This window comes from Cupressus sempervirens, chromosome 7 (genome assembly GCF_028749045.1).
Source record: "Cupressus sempervirens isolate cs-2001-9-10 chromosome 7, ASM2874904v1, whole genome shotgun sequence".
NCBI lineage: Eukaryota > Viridiplantae > Streptophyta > Pinopsida > Cupressales > Cupressaceae > Cupressus > Cupressus sempervirens.
Genome location: NC_143124.1, coordinates 440,931,291 through 440,941,837, shown reverse-complemented (window position 1 = coordinate 440,941,837; position 10,547 = coordinate 440,931,291). Strand labels below are relative to the sequence as shown.

Sequence of the window (10,547 nt, the reverse complement as noted above, 5' to 3'; positions counted from 1 at the left end):
CCGTTGGTTTGATTTAATCTCGGTCGTTGGTTTACTAACAGAAGTAGTATGAAAAGGGGTCATTGGGTCATTTGGAGAAACAAGTTTTGGAGAAGCAATTTGCAGTGATAGCAAATTGTCTTGCAGTGTTAGCAAGGGCGCAGTGTTAGCGTGGGGATAGCAGTGAGCAATATCAGCGGGAGAAATTAGGAGGTTGTTGGAGTTCTACTAGTGAGAGGCATGAAATTTTTGTATCTCTTGATTTGCTGAAGTTTAATATAATTCCTCATCTGTAGAACTGGTTTTCCCTTAGGGGTTTTTCCAGAGACAATTTGTCTGAAAATATTGTGTTCATTGTGTTGCGCATTTCTTTCTTTATTTTATAAGTGAAGTTGCAGTTGTGTTATTTTTCGATATTAGCTGGGAATTTGTTTTCAGCAATTTAATAATCATTTACGATAAGAGATTAATAATCAATGACTGCAATAGTTGATTTTTCACATTGAGAGTATTGGAGAATAAATATGATATGAACGCTTCAACTGTGTTATTTAAGTAAAGTGGTATTCAGCTATACAATGATTACTTTTTAAATTGCTAACACTTTATTTCCAACAACAAAGCTGAGCTCAACTCACTGGCTTATTCGCCAATAATGTTAAAGCCCCGTACAATGCATTTCAAGATTTTTTACACTTGTTCATGAGTTGAATATTATATTCAAAATTGCGAGCATTACATGTTAAATTAAATATTTAGAGGTACAGGATATGGTAGAAGTAAATGTTGCAGCCAGTGTGGAGAATACAGTGATGAATGTGGGAATGCTTCCTTTGTCTTTCCTTACCCACATACCATCGTATATGGTATAGCTATTTATTAATATGAAGCTTGATATCATCAGCTGTACGAACATACTCTCCATGGCTGTGTAACCTTCTATCACAACATCTGCAATTCCAAAAACCAATGCCATGAGGTTTATAAGTGCTATGGACGTAAATGGTATAAATAAGGTAGAAGAAACGCCAAACTCAAAAATCTCCGCCTCGTAGTGTTTGCCTGCTTTGCTATCAAACACTTTGCTTGTCACCTCGAAACCCACTTTGGATATTCCAAGTAGTTTACATCCTTTGATCATTCCACCAAGATTTTATAGAGCCTCCTCCTACATATATAAACTCTAGAGCATTCTGTGCATATGCACATACTGGTAAAAATAGAAAGAGGAGAACCCATGGATCTGAAATCTGCAAGGTATAATAGTTTTCAGATTATTTTACCAAGTGTAATAATGGACTAGTGACATAATCCAAAAGACGTTTAAATTGCAAAGTTATGACTATGAAAGTATAAGGAATTATTTCCACGGATTGTAGATAGGTGTTTCTGGAATCTAACAAACAGAAAGCTCTTAATTATTATAAAAAATGAAAAACTTTTACAAATTTCATGGATCGTAGAAAGACTATATATTTTTCTTATTGTGAAGATGGTTACTAATGCATAGGCGAAACTCAAAGTGGGTAAAACTACCTTGGGAAATAAAGATCGGCCCACATTCATGCATAGTGCTGGCAATACACCGAAGCAGATCAGAGGTAAGCAAGATGGAGCCTAGAGAAAGAAATAGGTGTAACACATGTTCTGTGCTAGTTTCATATAGCGATTCCCATAAGTTACTGGACAGTATCTGCTACAAAAGATTTCGAGGAAACTAGTTACCCATCTTTTATTTTGGATGAGAGTATCAATCAGATTAACAGGCGTGCACCCCACAAAGCATCTCTCTTGGTAGAGTAGAAGACAGATTTCAATCCTCTGCAGTGTATAGAATATCCTGTCAAAGTATCTTCCACTGGAAAATCGTATAGAATTCCAACCTGTAACATCAACTCGCCATCAGAAATTATTTCCAAAAAAAATTGGCTCGGTTGATTAAAATCAACCTGTAACATGTGTTTGACCTTTTTGCCCCATTGGGTGTTCTTCTCATAGCCACACATGGCGAGCTCTTTTGCCTCCTCCAATCGCTTCGATGGAGATACTTTTTCCATGCTTAAAATTGATGACCTAATCAACTCTTGGATGAAGTTTAAAGAATAGCGTTGTGGTTCACTTCCGCATAAGACATCCCTGCGGAGGACGCATCCGATCCCCAAATAACACGAACCTTCGATTCCATCCATACCTTTAAAAAGTACCTGCATAGACATTATTTACAAAAATGAAGTTACTTTGTTGGAAATTAAATGTCAATGCCTGTCGGTTGTCCTCGAGCCCCATGCCCATCTACCCTGTCAAGTCTTGGCAGGCATTCATGTTTGGTAGGTGAGAGTTTGAAATTTGAACGTTGAGAGGGAAAGGAAGAATATGACAAAAGGAATGTTTATTCATTCATTTATAATAGTGAGATCAAGCAGATCAGAGAGAAGTTGAAAAGCTGAGCAGAGAAAGAAGAAGGAAGGAAGTTTGTGCTTGCAGTTGCACGTGTTTCCTTGTTCACTCTGTAAGTTTGTTGTTGTTTGAATTTGTCCCGTTGAAGCAATGATTGCTCTAGGCACCATTGTATGCAGCCATTAGAGTTGCAGATTTTAAAGTTTATTGAAGTTTGAAGTATTATCAGTTTAGTGTTATTTTAAGGTTTTCTGGTTGAAGCCGAATGCTCCCAGATTTTGTAATAGTTTAGTGAAAGATTGAATAGAAAGCAAGCAAGCATACTTGAATCTATTGATCTTCCCTTGTATGTTGTATTTGAAAAATTTGTTTGAAAGTTTGAAGCTTTGACTCTTTGATTTTAATGGTGAATGCATTCACGTTAGAATTTTCTAAGTTATAATCTTTCTTAGTTGGAGCCGAGCTCACTCAGCATCTATTGTTGTCGAGCATTTTCTTTGTGAGGTGAGCATACTCAGCATTTGCTGCCAAGCTCCTCTTTGTGCCGAGTTCACTCGGCACCTATTTCCTATCATTCGACACCTTCCTATGCTGAGCATTTTTTCTTCAAGTGCCGAGCAAACCTACCACTCGGCACCATCAAGTGACGAGTAAAACTAGAACTCGACACCTTCATGTGTCAAGCAACTTTTAAGTGCTGAGCAAATTTTTTAGGGTTAGGGTGGTGAATTTGAGTTTAAATTTAAATTTAAATTTTTCACATGGTATCAGAGCTTTGAGATCCCACATCCAAAGTGAGTTAGGGCATTTGTTTCTTCTTGGGATATTTATCATGGCAAGAGATGCAGGAAAGATATGGCAGCAACCACCATCATTTAATGCACAGAATTATGATACATTTGCAAAGAAGATGAAGACCATTATGGTAGCAAATGATTTGTGGGAGTTTGTGGCCAATGGATTCAATGATTTGACTAACCCAACTCAGTATGTTGCTTTCACAAATGCACAGAAGACTCATTTGAAAGAGTCAAGGAGGAAAGATGCAAAAGCACTAAGTTTGATTGAAGCAACAATGACAGAGTCTATATTCCATAAGATTGCAGCAGCAAATTATGCAAAAGAAGCATGGGATATCCTTGAGACGAACTTCAATGGGACTGACAAAGTTCATACTGTAAAGCTACAAAACATAAGGAGAGAGTTTGAGAACCTTCAGATCAAGGAAAATGAATCAGTTACAGACTTCAGCTCAAGGACCTCACATGTGATTAACCAATTGAAGTCAAATGGAGAAGACTATCAAGAGCAAAGGATAGTGGAAAGGATATTGAGGAGTTTACCTCATAAATATGACCATTTGGTCATGACCATAGAAAAGGAAAAAGACCTCACTGTTTTGACAATGGATGAGTTAATGGATTCTCTTCAAACCCATGAGCATAGGATTAACAGATCTACTTCTTCATCTTCCCAAGAGCAAGCATTCAAGGCTTAGATAAATCCAAGAGGAAGGGGGAGAGGAAGAAATGGCTTAGGCCGAAACTCTAGAGGTAGAGGCTGAGGAAATGGAGGACAAAGAAATGCTGCAGGAGAAAGCTCAAGAAGAACAGATGGAGCAAGTAGCTCACAAAATACTTCAAGAGGAGGTAAAAAAAATTACAACTCAAATAAGAGTAATGTAGAATGCTACTATTGTCATAAATATGGGCATTATGCAAATGAATTCTGGAAGAAGTAGAATGATCATTCAGGACAAGCAAATGTGGCTGATGTGAACATGGGAAGTGGACCCAATGTTGATGCCTTCATCATGTGTAATGTTGGTGAAGAAGGAAGCCTTGAAGTTTGGTACCTCGACAGTGGATGTACAACCACATGAGTGGTAATAAAACCTTTTTTTTATTCATTGACAAGAGTTTCAAATCAAAAATTAAGATAGGTAAAAATGGAACCCTACTAGTTGTGGGCAAAGGATCTATTATGGTCTGCACCAAAAAAGGTGAGAAAAGGGAAATACAAAATGTGTATTTCGCCCATGGTATGAAGCACAATTTGATGAGCATTGGTCAACTCATTCAAAATGGATACAAAGTGCTAATGAAGAATGACACATGTGTCATTCGTGAAAAGGATAGAAGCAAGAATCTACTTGCAGTGGTTTAAATGACAAAGAATAGAATGTTTCCCTTGAGGATAGAGACATGTTTCTCATCTTAAGTTTGTGTTGCACCTCAGACATAATCAGCTCTAAGGAGTGTGATTGAAGACCCATCACGGCTATGGCATCTCTGGTATGGTCATCTTGGCTATGCTGGTTTGAATTTTTTGTCAAATAAAAGAATGGTAGAAGGTTTTTCATGTGTAGAAAATTCTTGTGACAAGTGTGAGGCTTGTATTTTGGGTAAGCAACATAGGCTTCCCTTTAATTTTGGAAATTCTAGGAGGGCTAGATATCCATTAGAGTTAGTGCATACTGACCTAGTCGGTGTTATGCAAGTTACTTCCATTGGGGGGAGAACTTATTTTATGACATTTATTGATGATTTCAGTCATAAGACATGGGTGTATTTCTTAAAGAATAAATCTGAAGCATTTGATAAATTTGTAGAATTTAAAGCCCAGGTTGAAAGTGAATGTGGACACTATATCAAGGTCCTAAGTTCAGATAGAGGAGGGGAGTATACCTCCAATTCTTTTGTAAATTTTTGCAGGAAACATGGCATTAAGAAAGAACTCACAGCTAGCTATACACCACAGCAGAATGGGGTGGCTAAAAGAAAGAATAGGACCATTGTTGAAATGGCAAGGAGCATGATGAAAAGAAAGGTCTCCCAACTGAATTTTGGGGAGAGGTTGTGGCAACAGCAGCCTACCTAATTAATAGGTGTCCCACAACGGTAGTTCGTGAGAGAATTCCAATGGAAGCTTGGTCATGAATAAGATGGATAGTTGAACACTTAAGGGTTTTTGGATGTGTTGCATATGCACATGTACCTAAAGAGAAAAGACAAAATTTGGATGACAAAGGTGTGAAATGCATTTTCACAGGGTACATCCCAGAATCAAAGGCATATAGATTGTATAACCCATTGAACATCAAGATGATGCTTTCAAGAGATGTAGAATTTCTTGAAAATCAGTCTTGGTATGGTTCAATTGATGAGTCACCGAGCACTTCAAGTAAAGTGTCAATTATGAGTGAAGAAGATGCTGATGAATAGCAAGAAGAAGGAGCAAATAGAAGAAAAAGCAAGCAGATTCAGTCATTGTCGAGCTCCTCTAGGCATGACCAAGTGTTAGTGCTGGGTACCAATAAAGATCGAGCTAGTCGGCAATGTAGCAGCAATGAAGATTCTAATCCCACACTCTCCTCCCTATTACCAAGAAAGACCAAGAGTCTTAGGGAGATATACCAAGATGAAAGGTATGAAGATTATGATGAGAGTGTTAATTTTGCATTATTTTCTCATAGTGATCCAGTATATTTTGAGGAAGCTATTAAGGAGAAAAGATGGTGTAATGTCATGGATGAGAAAATAGATGCTATAGAAAGAAATGAGACATGGAAGTTAACTGAATTGCCTCCAAAGAAGCAAGTGATTGGAGTCAAATGGGTCTATAAGACCAAATGCAATGTTGAAGGCAAGATTGATAGGCATAAGGCAAGGCTGGTAGTCCAGGGCTAAAAATAGTAGTATGGAAAAGATTATGATGAGACCTATGCCCCAGTTGCAAGAATGGAAACTGTGCGTGCTGTCATAGCAATTGCAGCCCAGCACAAGTGGAAAGTATTTCAAATGGATGTGAAGTTCGCCTTCCTAAATGGTGTATTGAAAGAAGTATATGTGGAGTAGCCACCTGGTTATAAAGTTGCAAGTGAAGAGAACAAAGTATATAGGTTGAAGAGAGCTCTTTATGGGCTCAAGAAAACTTCGCGGGCATGGTACAGTAGGATTGACTCATATTTGATGAGCAATGGCTTTAGCAAAAGCAATAGTGAGCCCACTCTTTACATCAAAGCAATAGATAGTAATGTTTTAATTGTTGTCTTGTATGTAGATGATTTAATTTTTTCTAGTAATGATAAAGCTCTAATTGGTGAGTTCAAAGAGGCCATGAAAAGTGAATTTGAAATGACAGACCTAGGTCTCTTGAAATACTTTCTAGGCATAGAAGTAAAACAAATGCATGATGGCATCTTCATCTCTCAAGAAAAGTATGTAGGGTAGATAATAGTAAGGCAGCCCTCACACCAACAGCAATAGGTCTAAAGTTGAGCAAGGAAGACTCTAGCAAGAGAGTGGATCTAATATTATACAAGAGTATGGTTGGAAGTTTAATGTATTTGACTACAACTCGGCCAGACCTGATGCATGCAGTAAGTCTAATTTTCAGATTTATGGAAACACCAAAGGATTCCCATTGACAAGCGGAAAAGAGGATCCTAAAGTATGTGAAAGGTACCAAGGGATTTGAGATTTTGTATATTGCAAATGATGATTTCAAGTTGGTTGGTTACACTGATAGTGATTGGGCTAGAAGTTTAAATGATAGGAAGAGCACTTCTGAATACATGTTTCATATGGGATCGGGTGCAATTTCATGGGCATCCAAGAAGCAACCTATTGTTGCTCAATCTATAGCAGAGTCTGAATACATTGTAGCAAATGCAGCAACATGTCAAGCAATTTGGCTAAAGAGAATCTTGACAGATTTGAATGAAAGGCAAGAGGATGGAACCATAATTTATTGTGACAACATCTAATCAATTGCATTGTCCAAGAATCCAGTCTTCCATGGGAGAAGCAAACACATAGAAATTAGATATCACTTCATCAAAGAGTTGGTGGAGAATGGGGATATCAAGATGGAATTCTGCAAGTCAGAGCAGCAGCTAGCAGATATTTTTACCAAGCCATTAGGCATTGGATCTTTTGTACACCTAAGAGAGTGTCTTGGTGTAGTTGATTTGGATTAGCTGTGATTCTTGTTTGTTTGGCTCGAGACAAAGGGGGGGTGTTAGAAATTAAACATCAATGCCTGCAGGTTGTCCTCGAGCCCCACACCCATCTAACCTGTCAGGTCTCAGCAGGCATTCATGTTTGGTAGGTAAGAGTTTGAAATTTGAACGTTGAGAGGAAAGGAAGAATATGAAAAAAGGAATGTTTATTCATTCATTTATAGTAGTGATATCAAGCAGATTAGAGAGAAGTTGCAGAGCTGAGCAGAGAAGGAAGAAGGAAGGAGGAAGGAAGTTTGTGCCTACAGTTGCACATGTTTCTTTGTTCACTTTGTAAGTTTGTTGTTGTTTGAATTTGTCCTGTTGAAGCAGTGATTGCTCCAGGCACCATTGTATGCAGCCATTAGAGTTGCAGGTTTTAAAATTTATTCAAGTTTGAAGTATTATCAATTTAGGTTTATTTTAGGGTTTTCTAGTTGAAGCCGAATGCTCCCAGATTTTGTAATAGTTTAGTGAAAGATTGAATAGAAACCAAGGAAGCATACTTGAATCTATTGATCTTCCCTTGTATGTTGAATTTGAGAAATTTGTTTGAAAGCTTGAAGCTTTGACTCTCTAGTTTTAATAGTGAATGCATTTACGTTGGAATTTTCTAAGTTATAATCTTTCTCAGTTGGAGCCGAGCTCACTTGGCATCTATTGTTGCTGAGCATTTCCTTTGTGAGCCGAGCATACTCGGCATTTGCTGTCGAGCTCCTCTTTGTGACGAGTTCACTCGACACCTGTTGCCTGTCACTTGGCACCATCAAGTGCCGAGCAAGTGCTGAGTAAATCTGGCACTCAACACCTTCCTGTGCCGAGCAACCTACCACTCGGCACCATCAAGTGTCGAGTAAAACTGGCACTCGACACCTTCATGTGCCGAGCAACTTTTAAGTGCCAAGCAAAGTTTTTAGGATTAGGGTTGTGAGTTTGAGTTTAAATTTTAATTTAAATTTCTCACAACTTGATTGCATATATGTTTCTCGGGCACCAATTGAACCGCAAATACTCACATCAAACTACTTCCTCAGATGATTTCCATACAGATCATTTTTGGTAATGCCATGAAACCTTATGCCATGAAACCTTTGGGGAAACTGTACAAAGGCAAACTGGTGCCGAGTTTGAGGGTCCATGAAAAAGCACATGGCTTCTCGAAGGGCTTCACAGTTGTTGGCATACATATCACAGTCCAATGTGAGAATGAATGAAGCGTTGCTCATTAGAGAAGAGACCCTAATCTGTTGACAATAGATAACCAAATCAAATAAGTTATAATGCCAGTTTGTAGACAATCTACGAAAGAAAATAAGACTTTCAGATTTAATTACGAGAACATTGAGTGCACCGGTCTTGAAATTATTGGGGTGTCCTGGTCGCTTTTCGCGGGAAACATACACAAGACCGGCCAAATCATGGCCCTCAACGTTCATGTCTTTGCCCCTTTCTAGCAAAACCTGTATGGAGGCTTAGAAAAACGTGCAAGTTCCGATCTGGTTTTGTCAACTAAATAGAATGTAGGCAAAACTATTTAATAATATCAGTAGCTCAATTGATAAAAATAGCCCACTTGTTGTGGACTATTTCATTTATCATTCAAGCAGTGAAAACAGTGTTTTTTTTATTAGGAGATATAAATTTCAATAGTGATTACTGTAACCTGTATTATAGTCGGGTGGTTCCTTGAAGTCAGCTGCGGTTTCCAATCATTAAAGCATTCGTGCTCGTTGCATTTCTCTTCTGGAACAGTGCCTCTCTCGACAGTGCTATTTATAGGAAAGTTCATCTCCTCGTACAATTTCTACACATATATATCAGTGTCAACTTTAGCCTATCAATCTCATAGGTGCAAAGAATTTTATTCTTACAGGAAGATAAATAATCAAATTAAGTCGGAGGAAATAATATAATTTTCTGAAGAGTGTTGAGATTCTTGGGAGATTAGATTTCAGCTACACGCACCTTGACATTTTCCCGTTCTCTATTGAAGGACAAATTGTCACTCTCATTGTCATAACATTCAGAAAAGTATGCATCTGGGCACCTCTGCTGAATGGAATACTTGTGGCAGAAAGCAACCCAAAACTTCGCAAAACGTGAAGCTTCGACCAGCGCATAAAAGGTGAGTGGGGATCCCCCATCGTCAGATACATAACATGTCAATTTCTCGGCTGGGTAATTGAAAGCCAGAGTAGACAATGCAGTGTACGAAAGATCGACTGGAGGTTCTTTAAGAGGGTCAGCCGTGCATATAAATACATCAATAGGAGGTACTTTAATTTTCTCTCAAACCTGTTCATTCACAAAAATTATCCACAGTAACGTATTCGTTAATCTTATAAGCAGGCCAGCGTATTAGTAATCTTTGATAATTTACCTTTCAAAAAGTCTTTATGAGTAGGTGAAGCGCTCGACAGGCCACCATCTGAAGCCTAGCTCCGCACAGAATAGCAGTATCCATGGAACATTCTTTTCACTTGGAATAAACTTGACACGATAGTATATAAGCCCTAGAATTGCGCAGAAATATAGGGATCCATAAACTCTGTTTATCTTTGCAACTGACCTTTGCACTGTGGTGTAAAGAGGGGAATCTGTGCATTCCATTTTCTTAGTTGATTCAATTCAATCACTGAAACCGTTTGAATCGATTTATAACAAATGGACACTACCATCCATCTTAGTTGAGCATCGCATCTTACTCTAACATTAGGTTGTACATGGAACCATAGTTTGTAAAGATTTCATTGACCTGTTTTTGTAGTTTGGAAACATCTGTCATTCACAGGATTTGAAGGGTAGATTTGTGCCCTTGAGTCCAAACTATTCCTTCTAGCGATATTAGACAAAGTTGGCATTTTTCGTGCGGCGTGGATTTTGAATGTCATGTTACTTGCCACACATTAAGCATCTGGGTAAGATAACAACAGCAACAGCTGTTATGAAAATAAGGATACATTTGTTTTTTTTTATGTTAAACACACTTTCCTCATAATAACAAATTATATTACATAAATTTAAATTATTAAGTGGAGGTTTTCTACAATGGCAACAATCTTCAATCTAAATATTTTTCATTTTGAAAAAAATTGAAATGTTAGAAAAACAAAATAGAAATAGACTAAATATAATTAAAACCGTAAAAATTATAGAGAGGAAATAAAAG

The 10,547-nt window shown here is 37.8% G+C and overlaps 1 pseudogene; it reads right to left on the bottom strand.

Annotated features, from left to right (window-relative positions):
- Positions 1–721: 721 nt before the first annotated feature.
- Positions 722–10,120, bottom strand: LOC149547479 (cellulose synthase-like protein E6; annotated as a pseudogene).
- Positions 10,121–10,547: the final 427 nt, after the last annotated feature.